The sequence below is a fragment of the Oryctolagus cuniculus genome, chromosome 7 (genome assembly GCF_051225735.1).
Source record: "Oryctolagus cuniculus isolate XC-2025 breed Fujian yellow rabbit chromosome 7, ASM5122573v1, whole genome shotgun sequence".
Classification (NCBI taxonomy): domain Eukaryota; kingdom Metazoa; phylum Chordata; class Mammalia; order Lagomorpha; family Leporidae; genus Oryctolagus; species Oryctolagus cuniculus.
In genome coordinates, this window is record NC_142873.1 from 48,955,214 (window position 1) to 48,977,514 (window position 22,301).

At 48.7% G+C, this 22,301-nt stretch overlaps 4 non-coding genes across 4 annotated transcripts; 1 reads left to right on the plus strand and 3 right to left on the minus strand.

The window, feature by feature from the left end:
* Positions 1–6,968: 6,968 nt before the first annotated feature.
* On the minus strand, positions 6,969–7,041 carry TRNAV-CAC (transfer RNA valine (anticodon CAC)). Its single transcript has one exon. It is a non-coding gene; the product is annotated as a tRNA-Val (tRNA).
* Positions 7,042–8,197: 1,156 nt separating this feature from the next.
* Positions 8,198–8,269, plus strand: TRNAE-UUC (transfer RNA glutamic acid (anticodon UUC)). The gene has a single exon. It is a non-coding gene; the product is annotated as a tRNA-Glu (tRNA).
* A 1,087-nt stretch (positions 8,270–9,356) lies between these two features.
* TRNAG-CCC (transfer RNA glycine (anticodon CCC)) lies at positions 9,357–9,427 on the minus strand. The gene has a single exon. It is a non-coding gene; the product is annotated as a tRNA-Gly (tRNA).
* An 8,776-nt stretch (positions 9,428–18,203) lies between these two features.
* LOC138850766 (U1 spliceosomal RNA) lies at positions 18,204–18,367 on the minus strand. The gene has a single exon (XR_011390945.1). It is a non-coding gene; the product is annotated as a U1 spliceosomal RNA (small nuclear RNA).
* Positions 18,368–22,301: the final 3,934 nt, after the last annotated feature.

Below are 22,301 nucleotides of genomic sequence, written 5' to 3' on the forward strand. Positions count from 1 at the left end.
GAGGGCAGTTGGCCTGCCAGTCTAGCCTTGAAATCATTTAACTACACGATGTTCCCATGATCCCAAAAATGTGTACTGTGACACGATTTCCCTCTTCATGTCCCCAGTGTCTGAAGTCTCCCCAGGTTTACAGATCTAAAGGAGTTTGGAAGAGCAGAGGATAAAAAGATGTAAGCCAAGGTTCTAGCAAGTTTCAGAGCATGACAAGAAGACTTCTTGGTGCAAGGTGTCCAGCGCGTAACAAATCTTCCCAGGCAGATGAATCAATCAATTCACAGGCTTGTATTGGGGTTCCAATCCCGGGCAAGGTTCCCTGGTCCCAACAGAGCAACAGACTGGGGGCCGGAGAAGTCGCGCATCAGAGATGGGGAGGTCTCCTTTCATAGATTCAGGGCATGGGGGTTAAAGGTTGAGGTGGGTCTGATCCTCATTGGTTGACCTTTAGGCACTCTCAGGGACCTTGACAAGGACTTCCCCCACCCCCAGAAGTACAGGTAGGAACCTTCCATTCCCGGAAGTATAGGCCTTCCTTCCATGTGGATCCCAAAGCTACCATCCCGACCTTTTGATGATAGGAAAGGGGGTGACGAAGAGTCTCTCTGGCTACTTCCTGCTGACTAGGGACGTCATCTACAGGGGCCCGCTGCGGATATCTTGGGGCTCCGCTGGGACAGGCATGTATGGATGGAGAAGCATCTGGTTGAGCGCCTGGTTGCTGAAGGCCTTGGTTCATTCCATTATCAGCTGCTGTAAACACTTAAACAGACACTGCAGAATACAAGTCAGGGTGAGAATAGCAACCAATGATACTAAGAGTGGCATTAACAAAGTAATGAGAGGATTTCATAAAGGAGAGGAAATGAGGGGGGGGGTCTCTGGACCCTTGTGAGGATTGTTTGATGGACATGGTTTAAATCTGATCCCCGCTGAGATCGGGAGAAAGGCCACTCAACTTTTGCAGGTAGAGGGGTTTGTCTGTAGAGAAATTCTGAATAATCATATGACATTAAGTGGAGGAGAGGACCATCAGTATACACATGTTGGGAGTAGAGCCATTGATGTTAGAGTAGAGGTTATGATTACAAAGGAATGAGACCCGAGTGGGCTAGACAGGGTCTAGAACAAAGGACAGAGTCGTTATTAGAGGACTCAAGAAAGGTGCTGGCAAAGCCACAACTCAGTTTGCTGATTGAGAGGCAAATAGAACCTGACAGAAGGGGCTTGATAAAAATCTGGTGGGCTTTAGGCCTTATAAGTTAAGAGGCCCGGATCTGTCTGTCTCTTCACATGGGTTACATCCTAAGGGAGGTGTGAAGCTCCTTGGGGAAGGCACCCTGTTGACTTCCATTACCTACCTGGCCTGGGAGGAGAGCTGGCCAAGTGAAGGCAGGTGGCATCTCTAACAGGAAACTTACAGTTCTGCCTGCAATGTTGCTGACGCTACTTGGCCATCTCTTCTTAGCAGTGGTGTTCACCTTGGAAGCTGGGCTGAGTGAAGCGCTTTTCAGCTTAGAGCCAATAAGATCTGTGGCTCGGACCTGAAGTCCTTCAACTCCAGGGCAGGTCCATTTCCAGTGATCCAACTCTTGGCTGGCAGAGCTGCCAGGGCTCTTCCTAAGCTGACTTCTGCTGAGGCCCAGGCTTACCACATTGAAAGCCACAGCAGTGGACTGGCCTGTTGGGACTCCTAGAGGGCAGATCACTGTACAGAACAGCTATTCATAGGCCTGCCACCTATCTTTCCATTTCTGATGCCTGGCTTTCTTTCCCTCCTGGTTTTTGTTAAAGCAGACCAGAGGATGCAAGTCCAGGGGCTTCTCAATCCCATCTCTAATCTAAAAATCAAATTGTGCACCTTGGAGAGTCCTTCAGAATAGAATTAGTTTCCTGCCCTATTCTTTCTTCAAAATAACTCTTTCCTTTTAACCTTCCTTACCAAATGCACACTTCTGTACTTGTGATGTTTTCCATCTGCCAATTTGCTTGATCTACATTTCGAAGAGGAGTAAACCTCACCGTGCACAAACCCGGAGCCGGCCACGTCAAAGAAGGAAATTTGGATGTGCTCTTTGTCACAACTGGACGGGAAATACCCCCAACGGTGAACTGCTGCCTCGCAGGGACCCGCGGAAGCAGTTTCCACTAATGAAATAGTGTGGTTTAGCCATTCTCCCAGGAGAGCTATTTCAAATACCAGTCGGACTTCTCTTCTCTTCTCTTCTCTTCTCTTCTCTTCTCTTCTCTTCTCTTCTCTTCTCTTCCCTTTTCTTTCTTTCTTTCCTTCTTTCTTACTTTCTTTCTTTCTTTCTTTCTAAACAGGAAACCAGATTGAGCATTGAATGAGTTTACAATAAAAACTATAATAAAAAGTCATGGTCCAGAATGGCTTGTCTCCACTCCCTGTATCCTAGTTTTTATGGGAACAATAAATTATTACACTACAGTACACATGGCAAATTACTGCATTATGGTACAGAACTTTTTAAAAAGAAGTGAGTTTTGCGGTATGTTTAATTTTGACAAATGCAGTCAGCACCCAGTTCAAGTTACAGAAGATTACTATGATTCAAGAAAGGTGTGTGGAGCCCCTTTCCAAGCCATTCCTTCCCTCTCTCTCTCTTAGGTAATCACTAATCTGAGTATTATCACCAGAGCTCACAATTGCCTATTTTTAAATTCATGTCAATGATTGTACAAGGGTACTTCAAGAAGATTGTGTTAAATGGCTGTCAAAGGTAAGTTTCCTTGGCTGTAATTTTTTTTGAAATCCATTCAGATGAGCAGTCTTCACCAAGTTCACCCAAAAAATCATATCAGGAAAAAAAATGCTTGGATTTCAAAAATGTTTCACCAAAACGAATGTTTTAATTCCATTTTCTATGAAATTTTTGAAGCACCCTTGTGTACATTTTTGTATGTGGCTTCTCCCCACTCCCAGGTAATTATGCCCATTATGTTTGAGATATATCCAAGTTATGTGTATCATTTCTAAATTTTGGTCCCAAACTTTCCTGAGCTTTTTATAGAAGAAAAAGTAGGAAATTCACTGAACTCCATATGGAATGCTGGTCTTCCATGGCTGAAATAAATATCTTCCTAGGGATTTGTTTCTTAAACTCCAAATATTGCTCTGAATTAATTCAAAACTCACTTTTTAGTTAAGTTTTCTGCCAGTACCATGTATTCAAAGCAATCTAGATCAGTTTTCTATTCAGTGTAGACATGCATAACATGTCTGTACTATAATTTATCTAGCTAGCCCATAAATGTAGCCATCTAACCCCCCCTCCAAGCTTGCAAAATGAGTGAGCAATAGTAAAATGGTTGTATCCATGCAGGTATCATTATGGAATCGGAGCAATTATTTCTCTAGGGGCAAGCATTTAAGTGTGAGTCTTACGGTTTTCTTTTCGGAAAAAGGACATGTTTGTTTCCGCCCGGTTTTGAACTGGGGACCTTTCGCGTGTTAGGGGAATGTGATAAAAACCACACTACAGAAACCACCGCCCAAAACCTCTTCCTTCAAAGCTGGCAGCTGACCGAGAAGGTTTCCTCCCTGTGCCCTCAGAGCCCAGTCTCTCTGGTGCAATTGGTGAGCGCATTCAGCTGTTAACCAAAAGGTTGGTGGTTTGAGCCCACCCAGGGATGGCACGCAGATGAGCACATTCTTGTATCTACTTCTCTGCTGTCTCCACAAAGGCCACTTCCCCACGTCATTCCACTCTCCTAGACCACCTTTTGGGAGCCAAGGAATCCTGAAACACACACCGAGGAGGAACCCAGTCCTGGGGCCCAATGTGCTGGCGCCAGTGAGGTCCGGCGTACTCACCATTATTAGCAATAATTTGTTTTGTTTTGTTTTGTTTTACAGGTGGTTTCTTTCTCCTTTTTTTTTTTTTTAAATTTTTGACAGGCAGAGTGGACAGTGAGAGAGAGAGAGAGACAGAGAGAAAGGTCTTCCTTTGCCGTTGGTTCACCCTCCAATGGCCGCCGCTGCAGCCGGCGCACCGCGCTGATCCGATGGCAGGAGCCAGGAGCCAGGTGCTTTTCCTGGTCTCCCATGGGGTGCAGGGCCCAAGCACCTGGGCCATCCTCCACTGCACTCCCTGGCCACAGCAGAGAGCTGGCCTGGAAGAGGGGCAACCGGGACAGAATCCGGCGCCCCAACCGGGTCTAGAACCCGGTGTGCTGGCGCCGCAAGGTGGAGGATTAGCCTATTGAGCCACGGTGCCGGCTCTTTTTTTTTTTTTTTAAGATTTATTTTATTTATTTGAAAGTCAGAGTTACACAGAGAGGAGAGGCAGAGAGGTCTTCCATCCCATGGCTCACTCTCCAGTTGGCTGCAATGGCCGGAGCTGTGCCGATCCGAAGCCAGGATCTAGGAGCATAGCAGAGAGCTAGATGGGAAGTGGGGCAGCTGGGACTTGAACCAGTGCCCATATGGATGCTGGCGCTTCAGGCCGGGGCTTTAGCCTGCTGCGCCACAGCGCCATCCCCACCATTATTAACAATAATTCGTAAAAATAAGTTTTTGTACTCTGTGCAAGTACTTTCAAACTCTTCTGAAGCCTGGTTGGCTTCATGAGAACACCGCAGTGGTCATTGTATTGTACACTAGGAAGATGTATCATGCACGTCTTTAGCCCCTGTGCAGCGGTGTCCATAGTGTAGCGTTGCCTGTGCAACTGCTTCCTTATAGCTGGTATACACGGCTTCAAATATCAGCCAACTTGGAAACTGCTCTTTTCCGAGAATGGCACTAAGTCATATTCCAGGTGGTTTATGAACTCCATTAGTGTCTCTAACTTCACTTACTTGTCAGCACAAGCTTACTATTCAGGGATCTTGAACCTCCAACAAGGGGAGTGGACCCCCTGCTTGACTAAGAGCTTGGTCCAACAGGAGGATTTGGTGGGCACTCCCCACAGCTGCTCTACTGCGGGTATTGACAGCTAAACTTCTAAGCTAGCTTGCAGACTTCCAATAACTGCAACTGTTGTCTGTGATGACCTGGTTACATGCATCCAAAGAACCCTGCCAGATGACCTCTTTTATGGCTTTCAGCCAAGCCACTATCCCAGAGGGGAATCCTCATGGTGTCAGACACCTGTTCTCCTGCTTTCCTTTATATCTTCAGAGATCTTGCGTTGGCTTCCACAGGAAGTGATGAGAAGCCAATGCTTCTTCTCCTGCTATACCATGGTCAGTGAGCATGCAGATAACTCTCTCCATAGTATTCCTTGCCAGATGTTTGCTGGGGCTCTGCCCAGACCATCTGTCCATGTGAGATGCATCACTGGAGCCAAAGGAACATGCACCCGACAGGCCGACCTGGCCCCTAGCGCTATGGGCTCATAATTCCTTGGTTCTTCTGTTTCTCCCATGAGCAGAAACAGAGCTCTTGACTCCTGCATGCTGAACCTGGGTCCTGGACCAAGGCTTTTGTTCTTTCTTTAATTTTTGCATCGTGATTTCTCCCACCAGGGGCATCGCAGGGGGTTTCTGAGTGTCATGTTTCAAGTGAACTTCTGGGGTGATCTCTGTTAGGTGGTGATTGACAGAGATGCATTCTCTGTTTGATGGCACATGTCAGGAAAACTAGTGTGTGAGTCTGTATTGATTGTCCATTATCCTGGAGAGGCTAGTATTTCCTGGCATTTGAGCCTGCAGCAGTGAGGAGCTGCTCACCTCTTTCCAGTGTGTGGTGAAATTATTATGGCCCTATAGCTGTCAGCAAGAGCTTTTTTTTGTTTTAAGATTTATTTGTTTATTTGAAAGGCAGCGTTACAGAGACAGAGAGAGGGAGAGAGAAAAATCTTCCATCTGCTGATTTACACCCTAAATGACCTCAAGAGTTGGGGCTGCGCCAGGCTGAAGCCAGGAGCTTCTTCCGGGTCTCCCACGTGGGTACAGGGGCCAATCACTTGGGCCATCCTCCACTGGCCACCCAAGCCCTTCCAAGCAGCACCATCTAAGACCAAGGCACTAAAGCTCTCCTGGGAGAGAAGGCAAAGCTCTGGCTGTGGTGAAGACAGCACACCAGTGAAGACAGCGCCAAGAATTCCAGGGACAAAGTACAAGAGAGTGTGGGCAAGGGGTTGGGAGCCATTAGGATGCACTCAGCACACGCTGGGGTTCCAGTTATTAAAACTGTCGGCTGCCTGAACCTTCAGAGGGGGCGTGCAACCCTCACAGTGTCCTGAGAATTCTCTTGGGTGGGGTGGGTTAATGTAAATATATACTTTCAACTGGGGTGCCTGAGGAATATTGACAGTATCAGCTTGGTTTGAGATCCAGATGCAGATTTAAATTCAGGTTCTCTCCACCAATCAGTGGGTTCTGCCACTGTGTTCCCATAGGATGGGAAGCCAAGCAGGCCCCTCCTCAGCTCCCCTCTGGAGCTCACAAACCAGAAAGCACTGGTTCCGTGTCAGCTTAGGCAGAGGACTGAGGCCTATGGAGAAGATTCACTGTAAGAAACCTGAGGGGCCTACACTGTGGTGTGCGGCGCTGGCTTCCCCATAGGCTCCGGTTCATGTCCCAGCTGCTTCCCTGGATAGTAGTGGAGGATGGCCAAGTCCTTGGGCCCCTGCACCCACCTGGGGATTTGGAAAAAGCTCCTGGCACCTGGCTGTGCATTGTCTCAGCTTCAGCTGTTGAGGCCATTTGGGGAGTGAACCAGCAGAAGGAAGACGTCTCCATCTTTCTCTAACTCTGTATTTCAAATAAATAAACAAAGAAATATTTAAAAGAAAAGAAGAGAAATATGTAGAGAGAGAAAGTGAGAAAGAAAGGAAAGAAAACCTGAAAGCATTTCCCTCTTGTAAACCTGGCCGGAGTCGGGTGACAATGGCCAGCACGGGAGAAGAGAAACGAGGTCTGGTTGATGTGAGCTGCGTGGACACGTGGACACGGCCGCTTCTCCTCCTCACTCTGCTCTTATTCTCCTGGCTTCAGGAAAAGAATTCTGTTTCCGCCCAGCTTCGAACCGGGGACCTTTCGCGTGTGAGGCGAAAGTGATAACCACTACACTACGGAAACCAACCGCAGTAGTACCTGCTAAAATATTTCCCTGAGAGCCATGCAGATGAAGCCTGTGCCCTGGTATCTTCATGAGACAATGTGGTGCCTTTCTCGTCCCCTTCCCGCCGCCTTCGGTCATTTCCCCCATCCACACGGAATGAGAAACCCCGCGTTTCCACGAACACGTTAGGGTCCTGCGGGACAGAGGGGGCAGTGTCCGCTCTCCTGCGGGAGCAGCACGGGCGCCAGCCTCTGGGGATCCCGCACTCCCTGCGGCCCCGCACGCCTGCGCCACGCCACGTCCCCGCACGTCCCCGAAGAATCGCTGGAGCTCCTCCGTGGGCCGCCCCGGGAGCTGCCGGGTACCCGCCACGGTCCCTGGGCCCTGAGCAGGCCTGGCAGAGGCTGAAGCGGAGGACAGAGCCGACGAAGGCGCGCAAGGACAGCCCAGTGCCATTGCCAGGAGGCGCGAGGGACATGGGTCTGCTCGCCTTGGTCCGCGCCGCTTACTTGAACTCCGTCACCAGGAGGAAGGAGCGGGTGACAGCAAGGCCCGTCCTCGAGCCACAGGAACACACGCGCTCCTGGCGGGTTAGATGTGGAGTCGAGGAACGCCCCGGCGTCAGAGCCCTCGTGTTTGGGATTGTTCTGAGCGTGGGGAGGATGGGGACCGAGCTCCAGCTGAGATGGAAACACTCAGGGGCGGCAGGGTTTTGGGGACGGGCTCGTGGTGGTCTTTGTGGATCTCAAGGCCCTTGCTTGGGAGAGATTCCCTCGGGCGTCTGTGTCCCTGCTTCTGTGGGTGTTGTCGTCGGAGCTCGTAGCGGCTCAACTCAGCTCCTTGTACCCGGGGCGCCTTCGGGTCTCCCTCCCGCCGGCCACCCCCGGGTGTCCTGTCGCCTGTACACACCTCCCCGGAGGCCCGCTGTCTGCTCCCCAAGGCTGCGTGGTTTCTGAGCTCAGCTGGGACGCCAGGCGGCCTGCGGGGAGGGGCTCCTGGTGCATCCGGTGCGGTTCGCCCTTTGGCGGGAATCTGCAGGGGCCGGCCTCCCAGGGCTTCCCTGAAGGCGGGACGAGGCGCAGGTGTGGTAACATGGATTAGTTCTTCTCCGACGCGCGTGTCCAACGCAGCCGCTGCTGCTATGGAAACAGACCAGACACTGCTTGCTGTGTGTCCCTGGCGGTCTAGTGGCTAGGATTCGGCGCTTTCACCGCCGCGGCCCGGGTTCGATTCCCGGTCAGGGAAGGGTCGTTTTATGCTCCCATGCTCTTCCCAACTCTCCCTCTGGGCCTGCTGTTGTCATCTCCAATTCCCACTCAGGCCCCTGCCACTTGACTAGTCCCACAAGCAACATACCCCAGGCTACACAACTATGTGGCTCAAACTCACTACAGTGCAGTAAAATGAGCTTTTGAAAGTGTGCAGGAAAATTTAACAGGAGTCTGAGAAGAGCCGGCTGACGCCCAGCATGGAAACTCTGGGGCTCTGCCTTATGTTTGTCGCTGATGGACGTCAGCATTCACTGAACCAGCACATGGAGATCACCTTCTGCAGTGCACTCTCATCCAAGGCCCCTCCCACACCAGGGATTGGGGGAAGTGTCTTCCTGGTGCTTACCTGAATCAGCCTGCTAGCCTAGAGGTCTGGTAAGCCTGGGGCTTCCTGTGTTTCAAAGATGTCCAGCTTTATGTTGGATTGCAAAGTCGTCACTGGACAGGAAAAGTTCATCTTCAGAAAAAGAAATTCAAACAAGAATCAAGTTTTTGAAAATCCCTAGTGCAATCTGGGCACATGGTCTCAGTCTGTGGGCTGCACTGAAACCTTTAGGATGGAAATCGGGGCTCTTCAGAAGGACTTTCAACATCAGGAGTGAAGAGCAGCCTCTCAAGACGCTTTGCAAAGATTCTGTGACTGTTCCCTTGGGTTGTCTAGCAGTAAACCTGTGTGACCCTGCTCTCCGACAGACCCTACAGACCTGCCTCCTACATCACAATTTCTTGCCTGACCTATGTCAGTTGTCAGAGTGGGGGACCCAATGCAGTTTTCTGTGCAATCCCAGGGACTTAGTGACATTTGATTCTGGAATGATTGATGCCCCTGGACCGTCCAGGAGCCTAGGTGGTAGTGGCAGTGGCTCCAAGAACCAACATTCCAAACTGCAAAAACTCTCCTACGCTCTTATTTTGTGCAGTAATTTGAGATCCTACTAAGATTGTGTTGCTGCTTCATGGACTCTTGTCATCAGTTCAGGATCACCTAGACAAGGGTCCTAGCACCAGCCTATGCAGTGCAATTTCACAGAGAAGTGTAAAGATTCCAAAAAGAGCAAAGCTGCATTGGCCGGGAATCGAACCCGGGTCTCTCGCGTGGGAGGCGAGAATTCTACCACTGAACCACCAATGCACCTACCACTACTGCAGTCAAAGTGGTCACTCCTGAGAGTATCCCCAAAAACAGCCATTTTTGCAAAAGAGGTTTATTGTAGTGTTGAGTCAAAGCTAACAAACGCACCCACACAGAAGTATTTTAATAGAAGACTTTCACAAAACTATCAATATCAAAATGTCTAACTTTACCTGAAGCAACTCAAAAAAGGTTCTTTCCAACTCTATGACAGCTCTCCATAGTGAAACATCAGAAATTCATTCAGGTTGCTTGTTTCTACTGCTGTCTCCAACGGCCAGCTTCCAAGTGTTGCCTTAGTGGTTCTTAGAAGGTGACCTAACTGGTAGGGGTAGGTAAGTAAAGTTCTGATCAGAGGAGAAAGTAGCAGCAGCAGACGCAAAAGAAAGGAAACCAAAGGACAGAATCAACATAGAGAAATGAAGAAGTCAATTTTGCTTCATGGAATTGTACTTTGTAGGATGTATGGTTTTTTTGTAAAAGTAATAACCAATCTTATGATAAAAACATGGTGTCTATTTTATATGATGTTTAAAGCATGTACAGGAATGTGTGATATAAAAAGATCAACAACTCTTGAGGTCAATGTTGATTTCTTTGGGAATATCCAATTTCCTCAATTAGTATGCTTTAATTTATCAGCTATGTAAGGACCTGGCTATTTTTTTTAAACTTTTATTTAGTAAATATAATTTTCCACAGTACAGTTTATGGATTACAATGGCTTCCCCTCCCGCCATAACTTCCCTCCCACCCGCACCCCTCCCATCTCCCGCTCCCTTTCCCATTCCATTCACATCAAGATTCATTTTCAATTAACTTTATATTCAGAAGATCGATTTTTATATATTAAATAGAGATTTCATCAGTTTGCACCCACACAGAACATAAAGTGTAAAATACTGTTTGAGTACTAGTTGTAGCATCAATTCACATTGGACAACACATTAAGGACAGAGATCCCACATGAGGAGTAAGTACACAGTGACTCCTGTTGTTGACTTAACAACTTGACACTCTTGCTTATGGCGTCAGAAATCTCCCTAGGCTCTAGTCATGAGTTTCCAAGGCTATGGAAGCCTCTTGAGGTCGCTGACTTTGATCTTATGTAGACAAGATCATAGTCAAAGTGGAAGTTCTCTCCTCCCTTTAGAGAAAGATACCTCCTTCTTTGATGGCCCATTCCTTCTACTGGGATCTCAGTCGCAGAGATCTTTAATTTTAAAGAAATGTTGATGGTTGAAATGTTAACATATTGGTCTTTTGATGAAGTTCAAATAGTTGAGAGTTCTGTACCCAGTTCTCCCCGGGGAAAGGAAGATGAGGAGAAGAACCTGGAGAGTTGTTGTTCCCCAAGTCAGGTCTGGGAGTCCTGACGGCTTTGGAGGACAGGAGCCGTGACAGGGGATCGTGCTTCTCTCACTGAGAGGCCATGCAAGGTCCACGCTGGGTCAGAACTTAGGGCTCAGCAAGGGAATCAACCTTCACTTTGAGCTTGCATAGCCTTGGTTTTATTTGTCCTCTGTCCATCACCCAAGACACACACCAGGTATGGCCAATACACCTTCAAATACCACCTCTATATGCCAACAACATCTATATTTATTCTCACAAACCTGCACTTCCTACTCTCAACCCTCAATTCTCAGGTCAATGTTGCATGCATCTTAGAGTCTCTGCTAAATCTCTGCATCAGGTCAAATGCTAATGCTTAACACAGCAGACAGTTCCCTGTCAGCGTCACGACATCACTCCGCACAGCAATACTCTATGATCAGACCCAAGAACAGCACCTCCTGAAGAGCAGGGTATCACCTGAGGGCTTGAATTGGTCACTACAATCTATGTGTACCCCTGCTGAGTACATTGGCTTACTCCCAAGCCAAATCTTACTGTATTCTTTGGATGCACTTTCTCATTCTCACAACGTAAATTGCTTCCAGTTTAATGTAAAAAGGGCATAAGTTTATTGAATACAAGCTTACTGCCACTTTTTGAACTACTTTCCACCTATCATCTCTTACTTCCACTAATAAAAGCAGATGAAAAATTGGCTTCCCTTCAGCCAGTCTATTCCATGCCATCCACTTCCACACTGGACCCTGTGTGAACCGTCCACATCTGAAATCTGGACACAACTGCAGCCTGAATCCGTGTAGTATCCCTGTTTTCATCAGTTAAGTCATTAGCACCTTATCTGCCTCTTGCTTCCCACTTGCTCATCATTCTAGTATCTCTTGCCAGCACTCACATTTTTCTTTTTTTGACAGGCAGAGTGGACAGTGAGAGAGAGAGACAGAGAAAAAGGTTCACCCTCCAATGGCCGCCGCGGCTGGCGCGCTGGGACCAGCACACCGCGCTGATCCGATGGCAGGAGCCAGGTACTTCTCCTGGTCTCCCATGGGGTGCAGGGCCCAAGCACTTGGGCCATCCTCCATTGTACTCCCTGCCACAGCAGAGAGCTGGCCTTGAAGAGGGGCAACCGGGACAGAATCCGGTGCCCCGACCGGGACTAGAACCCGGTGTGCCGGCGCCACAAGGCGGAGGATTAGCCTAGTGAGCCGCGGCGCCGGCCTGCCAGCACTCACATTTAAGGACAACGAACTATTTGACCTAAGAAACTAAGGAGATGATGAACTTTGCAGAGTCCTGTCATTGAATCCCTTAGTGAGCTATTTTAATGCGGGCTGCCACTAGCAGAGTGCCAGCTGATTCGGTTCCTTGGCAGGGCACTCTTCCTGGCTTGCAGACCAGCATCTTATTCCTCTTCTAAGTCTAATTACCTCTCCCAGGCCCCACATCCAAATGCCCTCATCCTGGTGACTTGGGGTCCAGTGAACCAAACTGAAGGTGATAGACATCAAGTAAGTAACACCAACACCTGTGCTACAGGATTGGCGGGTTTTCGGTTTGTTGCTCCCAGACCAGGATAAAATGCCTGACAGGTCCTGCAAAAACCGCTCCTTTGTTTCCGCCCGGTTTCGAACTGGGGACCTTTCACGTGTGAGGGGAACATGATAACCATTTCACTACGGAAACCAGGCAGGGAGAGGGCATTGGGATTTGCCTCAGAAAACCTGACATCTGCCATCTTCAACTAACAACACTTTCTAATCTACAAAGGTCAACAGCATTTCCAAACTAAAAAAAAAAAAAAAAAAAAAAAGTCCTGGGAAGCATCCTTGATTCCTCAGGCAAGGAGCTTGCAGCTCTGGATGGGTCCCGGCTTAGGGTCCCTTGGAAGCCCCACTCTTGGCTTTGGGATCCCACATTTCCCAATTTGAAATTGTACAATCTATTTTTTCTCACAGACTTCTATGTACTCTTTACTGAAGGGTTGTGCTTGATGATGCAATAATTATGAGCAATAGATTTTGCATCCTTGGACTAAAAAAAAAAAAAACCTCATGGAATAGATCTAAGTTTACTGAACCAAGCAAGAGTTTGAAATGGACTTTGAGCACACCAAAACTGCCTAAGAATCCAATTCTGACCATATAAGAAAATAACTTTGAGGACAAATTTCACTTTTCATTTCCAGTGCAAATAAAAATATTTTTTTAATGTCTACCAACACTCTAGCCACTAGGGCTTTTTGTTATCTGCTTTAGATGATACTGGCAAAGAGGATGTGATCATTGGTGGGATGGCAGCAAAATCCAACAATGCAGGGAATCTACCTGAAAAGATTCAAAAGAAGGCTTTGATTCCCATAGGGTTATGCCACCAATTTCTGAGTTCACATGTTTAAAGGTGTGTGTGTGGGGGGGGGGGCAGTGCTGTGGCATAGCTGGTAAAGTCGCTGCCTGCAGTGCTAGTATCCCATATGGGCACTGGTTCAAGTCCTGGCTGCTCCACTTCCAATCCCATTATCTGCTATGGCCTGGGAAAGCAGTCGAAGATGGTCCAAGTGCTTGGGCCTCTATACCCACATGGGAGACCTAAAGGAGGCTCTTGGCTTCAGCTTGGTGCAGCTCCGGCCATTGGGGCCATCTGGGGAGTGAACCCTCTCTCTGCCTCTGCCTCTCTGTAACTCTGCCTTTCAAAATAAATAAAAATAAATCTTTTGAAAGGCAGCGTTACAGAGAGATGTAGAGAGACAAACAGAGAGAGAGAAAGTCTTCCATCCGCTGGTTCACTCCCCAGATGGCTCTCTAGCCTCCTCCTCTGGTCTCCTTTCTCTTCTCTCCTGCTCACTCTCTCCTCTCATCTCTCTCTTTCCTCACTAGCTCTTCTCCTCTCTTCTCTCTCACACTCGCCTTCTCCCTCTTTGTTCCCTCCTTCACCCCACCCCTTTGGTCTGCTGGGTTTTAGGTCAAGTGCCTAAGCCCCACGTGGCCAACTGAATATGACACCATGGGCCTAAGGTGTTCTTAGGAAAAATGCAACTGTAACTGTAAAAAGACACTGAGCTTGAAGGAATTTCTCTTTGAATCTAGGAAGAACACTACCTTTGAAAATATCGCTTTGTAACTTGCTAAACTTCTTTTGAATTTATTTTAACAGGTTTCCGGGTAATCAGTACTCAATGAAACAAAAATGGGTAATTAGTACTTGTTCTAGATGAATGCAATTTTAACTTTACTTGAATTCAGATAGCAATATTTAATATCAGCATCTTAAGTCATTTAGGTGTAACTGCCAATTTAAATTGGATAAAGGCAAATGAGATAAATGTGTCTAAATGTAAACTTTTGTATACTCAGCATGTTGTATTCTATAAAAAAAGTTTAGGTTAGTTTATAAACTGTCTATGAAAAGAGTTCAACATTGCTTGGAGAAACTCAGGCTGAAATTTGATGTGTTACCTTCATCTTAATCTGACATTTTTAACAGGTTATTTAGAAATGTAGATCAAGGAAATTGGCAGATGGAAAACATCACAAGTACAGAAGTGTGCATTTGGTAAGGAAGGTTAAAAGGAAAGAGTTATTTTGAAGAAAGAATAGGGCAGGAAACTAATTCTATTCTGAAGGACTCTCCAAGGTGCACAATTTGATTTTTAGATTAGAGATGGGATTGAGAAGCCCCTGGACTTGCATCCTCTGGTCTGCTTTAACAAAAACCAGGAGGGAAAGAAAGCCAGGCATCAGAAATGGAAAGATAGGTGGCAGGCCTATGAATAGCTGTTCTGTACAGTGATCTGCCCTCTAGGAGTCCCAACAGGCCAGTCCACTGCTGTGGCTTTCAATGTGATAAGCCTGGGCCTCAGCAGAAGTCAGCTTAGGAAGAGCCCTGGCAGCTCTGCCAGCCAAGAGTTGGATCACTGGAAATGGACCTGCCCTGGAGTTGAAGGACTTCAGGTCCGAGCCACAGATCTTATTGGCTCTAAGCTGAAAAGCGCTTCACTCAGCCCAGCTTCCAAGGTGAACACCACTGCTAAGAAGAGATGGCCAAGTAGCGTCAGCAACATTGCAGGCAGAACTGTAAGTTTCCTGTTAGAGATGCCACCTGCCTTCACTTGGCCAGCTCTCCTCCCAGGCCAGGTAGGTAATGGAAGTCAACAGGGTGCCTTCCCCAAGGAGCTTCACACCTCCCTTAGGATGTACCCCATGTGAAGAGACAGACAGATCCGGGCCTCTTAACTTATAAGGCCTAAAGCCCACCAGATTTTTATCAAGCCCCTTCTGTCAGGTTCTATTTGCCTCTCAATCAGCAAACTGAGTTGTGGCTTTGCCAGCACCTTTCTTGAGTCCTCTAATAACGACTCTGTCCTTTGTTCTAGACCCTGTCTAGCCCACTCGGGTCTCATTCCTTTGTAATCATAACCTCTACTCTAACATCAATGGCTCTACTCCCAACATGTGTATACTGATGGTCCTCTCCTCCACTTAATGTCATATGATTATTCAGAATTTCTCTACAGACAAACCCCTCTACCTGCAAAAGTTGAGTGGCCTTTCTCCCGATCTCAGCGGGGATCAGATTTAAACCATGTCCATCAAACAATCCTCACAAGGGTCCAGAGACCCCCCCCCCTCATTTCCTCTCCTTTATGAAATCCTCTCATTACTTTGTTAATGCCACTCTTAGTATCATTGGTTGCTATTCTCACCCTGACTTGTATTCTGCAGTGTCTGTTTAAGTGTTTACAGCAGCTGATAATGGAATGAACCAAGGCCTTCAGCAACCAGGCGCTCAACCAGATGCTTCTCCATCCATACATGCCTGTCCCAGCGGAGCCCCAAGATATCCGCAGCGGGCCCCTGTAGATGACGTCCCTAGTCAGCAGGAAGTAGCCAGAGAGACTCTTCGTCACCCCCTTTCCTATCATCAAAAGGTCGGGATGGTAGCTTTGGGATCCACATGGAAGGAAGGCCTATACTTCCGGGAATGGAAGGTTCCTACCTGTACTTCTGGGGGTGGGGGAAGTCCTTGTCAAGGTCCCTGAGAGTGCCTAAAGGTCAACCAATGAGGATCAGACCCACCTCAACCTTTAACCCCCATGCCCTGAATCTATGAAAGGAGACCTCCCCATCTCTGATGCGCGACTTCTCCGGCCCCCAGTCTGTTGCTCTGTTGGGACCAGGGAACCTTGCCCGGGATTGGAACCCCAATACAAGCCTGTGAATTGATTGATTCATCTGCCTGGGAAGATTTGTTACGCGCTGGACACCTTGCACCAAGAAGTCTTCTTGTCATGCTCTGAAACTTGCTAGAACCTTGGCTTACATCTTTTTATCCTCTGCTCTTCCAAACTCCTTTAGATCTGTAAACCTGGGGAGACTTCAGACACTGGGGACATGAAGAGGGAAATCGTGTCACAGTACACATTTTTGGGATCATGGGAACATCGTGTAGTTAAATGATTTCAAGGCTAGACTGGCAGGCCAACTGCCCTCCTATAACTGTTCCTTATCTCTCTCAAGAATGAGTTGTGGCTTAACTGATAAAGCGTCTGCAATGTTGGCATCCCATAAGGGTGCCTGACCCATCCTGGCTGCTCCACTCTCTGCTAATGGCCTGGGAAAAACAGCACAAGATGACCCAGTGCTTTGGCCCCTGTGAACCCATGGGAGACCTGGAAGAAGCTCCTGGCTTCTGGCTCCTGGCTTTGGCTTGGCCCAGCCCTGGCTGTTGTCGCCATTAGGGAGTGAACCAGTGGATGGAAGATCCCTCTCCTTTTGTATTGCTGACTTTCAAATAAATAAATAAATAAATCTCTAAAAAGGAAAGAAAGGCAGCAAGCCATCTTTTGTAAACTCCATCTGCAAACTCAACAGAGACATCACTTCCCTTTGGTTGTTTTACACACTTAGAAGCTGGCTCCCAGCAACTTTTACTGCTATTTCACCTCATCCCTGGTGAATGCCAGAGCTTCAGTTTTGAGCTTACTCTACATCCTCTGGAAGTTGTCACTTCAGATTTCTCTTTGGAGGAAAACTAAATGTTCAAGATGAACTTTTCTAAGGAGTTTACCACAACACACCCTGAGAGAGACGATCAGTTCAATTATTTGAGTTGATTTCAATCAGCAGTAATACTGTCCATATTAGCACAGTTCTCAGTTTTTCCCCTGTGCCCTGATAGACAAGGCCACGGACTTGAAAGAGGACACCCTCCAGGAGGACAAGAATAAGTAAGAATCTGAGGAGGAGAAGCAGAAAGCTAGGGAGGCAAAAGGGACAGGAAATTGAGGACTACAAGATGGCTCAAGTCATGTCTTTTTTTGTTGTTGTTGAATAATCAGGTCAGTGCAAATGCCTGATCTGATATGTGAGTAGGAAGGAGCAGTGTGTGTGTGTGTGTGTGTGTGTGTGTACACAAGAAAGCACTATGGTAGCAAAGATCCAGTTTGCTAAAGTACACTGATTTAAGTCTTTATGAGATGGTGCTATTGTTCTACTTTTAGCATATTTGTAGTGATACTGTTGGACCAAAACACTTGAGACCAAGGATTCTTTGAGCCTTAGCAAGAAAAGGACTGGGTCCTTGGACAAATTCCCCAGCCCCCAGGATTAAGGCTGATCGTTGGAAATAAGTCCACTGGACTCAGAACCATTTTTGTAAAAAAAAAAAAAAATTTAGAGAAGGAAAACCTATAAATTGTTTATATTGAATTTACAGTGGTTACAGATAAGAGATGAGAGAGATTGTATTAAGCAGGGTAAGTTTTGGGGTAGGAGGCCAATCCATAAAAAGTAGTTGTGGTTTCTGGATCGGTTGAGGCTCACTGTCTTGAAAGTGTATACAAAAGCAGGAGGCAGTGGCTCCTATGGGATGTTCCTGTGGGATCATAGGAAGAGAATGTGGTGAGGCTGTAGATTTTGAAACCCTAACCAGCACTGAGCTTCCTGTTACATGAGAAGCAGCCCTTCTTTCCTCGTTTGAGGCGGTTTATTTGCATTTTCCTGTAAAACCTGTAAGGATGTCCCCTGAATAATTGTCTTAGAGGGGCCTACTGCTCCTCTTCAGGACCTGGCACCACCAGGGATCATGGCTCTGGGCTGCAAATGAGATGCAAATTGCAGCAAGCCCTAGAGGGAAAAGTACAAAGAACACAGTGAGCTATGAGAAAGTGAAAATACAATGAGTAGAACCGCAAGCTTGTGCCAGTTTACGTGGAGAGAAAGTGTGAGTGGTGGCTCTATGAGTCCAGAGGGAGTAGATCCAAGGAGGAAGAAATGTAACAGTGAATGAGACTGCATGAAAATTATCAGTGTAGATGCAGTAAGTAGGGTTGTGGAACCCAGCAAAGTTGCAAGTACTTCCTCACCGACGACACAGTCAGTACTACTGCAAGGTAATAACCATCTACTGTTCAACAAAGCACAGCCAGGGCAGAGCGCGAACGCAGTGCCCCACTACCACAAATTCTGCAGTCGAGTTTCCCGCATGTGGGGAAATCGCAGGGGTCAGCACTCCCGCAGTGCAATGGGAGAGCCTCGCCCTGGGAAAACCACCTGCCTGATCATGGTGTCTCCCCTGCCAGGTAAGTATGAGGACCAAACGCTCCACCCCAGCACAGCCTCACACGCCCCGCACTCTTCACACGCGCTCACTTTGCGCCCCTCAACCTCCCCCGCCCCGGGCCCTCTTCGCCCTCACGCACGCACAGCGCACGTATGTGCCGCCAGCGGTCCCGTGCTTTCTCCCACAGCACGGGAAAGCGGTCGTGAATCTACAGCAGGTCCCGGACCAGCAGCCCCTGCGTTGCGTTGCTCTATCTACATAGCCCCGCCCCGTCCGGGACGCCACCGCAGGCGCCCCGCCCACCCCGCGCCCAGCAGCAGAACCACCAGCGCGCCCTCCAAGAGCTGAGTGACAGCTGTGCCCGTCCCGTCCCTCCCTCCCCGACCCACGCGGGCGCCGCGGGGAGACCCGATTTATCTCCATGCATTACACCTGCTTTGATAAGCCTGAGGAGCATCTACTCTTTGAACTGGAGAAAAATCAGGGGAGAGCGAGCACACCGTCCCCACTACCACACATTCTGCAGTGGAGTTTCCCCCATATGGGGAAGTCGCAGGGGTTAGCACTGCCGCAGTGAAATGGACGAGCCTCGCCCTGGGAGCACGGTTACCAGAGATTGGCAGGGTTCTTGTCTGGGCCCAAGCAAGAAATCAGGCGTGAGACAGAGAGTAAGCAGAAAGCAAAACAGCAAGGTTTATTAGGACAGGGCCAAAGTAAGAATGGATGGGCACCTCTCCAGACAGACCCTGAGAGAGAGTGCCCAGTCAGTCCCTCAGACTGGGGGAGAGTGAGGTTACATGGTTGAGTGGAGAGAGTACACCTGGGCAGGCCAGGCGGGTGGCTCAGCTGCCAGGCAGAGGGTTGAGGCCAGGGGCTCTGAAGGGGATGGGCCTTGCCTTGCTGCCTCTGCTCTTCCTGGAACAAAGGACTTTTTGGATGTAAATGCGAAAAGTTCCTATCTGAGTTTTGCTTCTGAAGTTCTCAGAAACAGCAGGAAGCCTGGCTGCCATTGCCCTGCTTAGAGGAAGGATGGGCAGGACCCTCTGGAAGATCCCTAGGATGTTTGAAGTGCACATACTGGGCTGCACCTGGAAGGTGATCAGGCAGAAGGGGCGGGGACCCCCACCTGGCAGGTTACTGGGTAGAGGGAGCAGGGCAGGATGCAAATACTGGGCTGCCCCTGGCAGGTTATTGGGATGACTTTGAGATGCATATGCTGGACCTACATGTCAACTCTTTAGGCCTTTGTCACACACACATAAGCTCATATGTGACTTCCTACCTACAGAACCACCTGCGTGATCATGGTGTCTCCCCTGCCAGGTAAGTATGAATTCCGCCCCTTCTGTCCCAGCACAGCCTCACACAACTCTCTGTGCACACACACAGTGAGTTCCTCCTGCTTCCTGGGCTCTCCTTGCACTGATCCTCAGATCCCAGCGAGTTTCCTGAAACAGGCTGTGATGTGACCTTTTTGTCGCCCGGGACTTGGGCGTACTTCCTTACCCAGAGCCTGAGCAGCTGACCCCGCTGGCCCCAGCTGCATGGTCGCTGTCCCCTCTGCGTTTTTCAGGCAGCGCCCTTCGCCCATCCCACTTCCTGCCCGCGTCAGCGCCTTCCTCTCCCGAGTGGAACGATGGCGGCATAGCTGCTTCAAATGGGTTGCGACCTAGGCGGCTGGGCCCACGTACTTGGGCAATCTTCCCCTGCTATTCGCAGGCCACAAGTAGAGACCTGGATCATAAATGGAGCAGAGGGCACCTAGACCAGCACCCATATGGACGCCGGCAATGCAAGCGGCCCCAAAATCGTTGTTGCTGTGTCAGCAGATATGTGTTCTCTTTGTGAGAAGACTCACTGGAAATACTGTTTCTCGACCTGGTCTTTGGCTAGAATGTCGTATTCAGAAAAGCTCACGGGCCCAGGCTTGGCCAGTTTTGAAGAACGGAAGTTGACTTGATTGGACCAAGAAAGCCCCTGGAAGAACCCTGCCCTTGGCGCGGGTCTCACAGGTTCCCAGCCTGGTGACAGGAAGGCCCAGGACCAATACAACCATTGTGAGGACGACAGGAAGAGAGGAACTCAGCCAACAGGAGAGACGTTGAAGGCCGACTTGCACAGCCAGACCTGTCTGTGTCTTCCCACCATAGAGAGGCATTTAAAGAAGACTCCTCATTAAAAGTCCCAGCAAGGCCAGCTTAGAAGGAGCTTATATAGCCAACTGCTATCCTAGCTGCGCTCAATAACCAGACCATGCATTAAACTAGACCTAGTTGAAGTGCCAGTGAGCCATGGCCTGACCAGAGTCACTCCTTTTTGTCCTTTTCTTGGTATCCTCTATTTTCCCTAACCAGGCACATGACTGCCATCTATTGAAAAACTGATCTTGTAAGAATGTTATCTGTAAGGCTTGGTTACATAAGGTCAGGAAATGTGTGAGATGCCCCTGAGATAAGCGGATCCTACTTCTCTAGCTTCTGTAACATCTGCTTGGCTAAAACACAAGTTCTGTAATTCATTTCCAACTAGCTGTGGTTTTTGCCTTTACAGGCTTACCCCTGAGCTCAGTCGGGGCTGCATGGTTTGGAGAACACATGCCCCATGCAGCCGCCAGCCTTCAGAAACAAAGACGCCATAATATCGCCCCTGGGACTTTGGCATCTTTTGTAACTCACTGTCCCAAACCTAAGTTTGTCACTGGGATTATCTTTATTAAAAATGGGGCCACAGTAGGGGGAAAATTTACAATTCAGAGAAAAAAGCTATATAGCATTTTAAATATCAGATTGTGGTTGTTAGGTCTGGAATAGCTTGGGGTGTTGGCCTTTTTGACTCCCAGAAAGGAGAGACGGAAAAACGAGATGGAAACCAACCTCAACAGACAGGTTCCTTTATTGGAAGCAGAAAGGTTGGCGACTGTTCTTGCCAAGAGACTGTGCACAGGGCGTGTTTGGGACTCAGGTTTTATCTGCTTCGTAGAGAATTTGCCACTCGGGGCAGGAGTGGAGAAGGCAGCTTGGGCAAAGCGGGTGACACTTTGAAGCCTCAGGGGACTTCCCCTGAGCATACACTGAATGGCAACCAATACTGGTGCCACTCACCCTGGTTGGAGAATGCAGTGGTGCAGATGGGAGTGTCTCCTGTGACTGCCACCCCAACTATTCACGAGTGAGCAATGGCTTCTACCCCATAACTTTGGCTTCCACTGATGTAGAAGTCTTAGGTTGTAAGGCTGAAACCTGAGGCTGTCCAGCGGGGCTGGGGTCTGTGGGCCCCTCAGGTGTAGCTAGAACCTCCTTCACAGGCAGGCTGCCAGCTGTGGCTGGAAAAGTTGTCTCCAGACCAACCGGCATCTCCCCTACTGATAGCTGCTTGTGCTGCATGTGTGATCCTGGGGCTTTAAATCACACCTCCAGGGTGGGTGCACTCTTTCACCCAGAGGAGGCAGGGGAAGGCACTGAGCCCCTGGGGAGAGTCAGACTGGCTCTAAGGGGATCCTGGCTGTCTTGTGTGACCCTTGGCTTTTTAAATCACACCTTCAAGATAGTTACAGTCTTCCACCCAGAGCTAGCAGAGGAGGGGACTGAGCCCCTAAAGAGACTGGCTGTCTCCAGGAGACCCCCGCTATCTTCATGAGCCCCAAGCCAGTCAACATACAGTATGTGAAAGCCCTGTCCCATGGGCGCCCCTAATAGGATAACCTAATGAACAGGCAGTAACGGCTTAAAACTTGGGACATGTCCTCAAAGCCAGTGCCCAGCTCAGGCACTCCGCTGCTCTCCTGCTCTCTCTGCTGAAGTAGACACTGAGACTACTGGTGTGGCCAGGTGGAGGAGCTCAGGGCAGCAATCACTGACAGGGAGAAGAAACTGGGCTGGGACGCAACAGGGGGTTCAGGAAGCATGAGAAGAGAAGCTGGACTGAACCTGAGAGTAATTATTGTAGGACTTTGTGCTGGTAT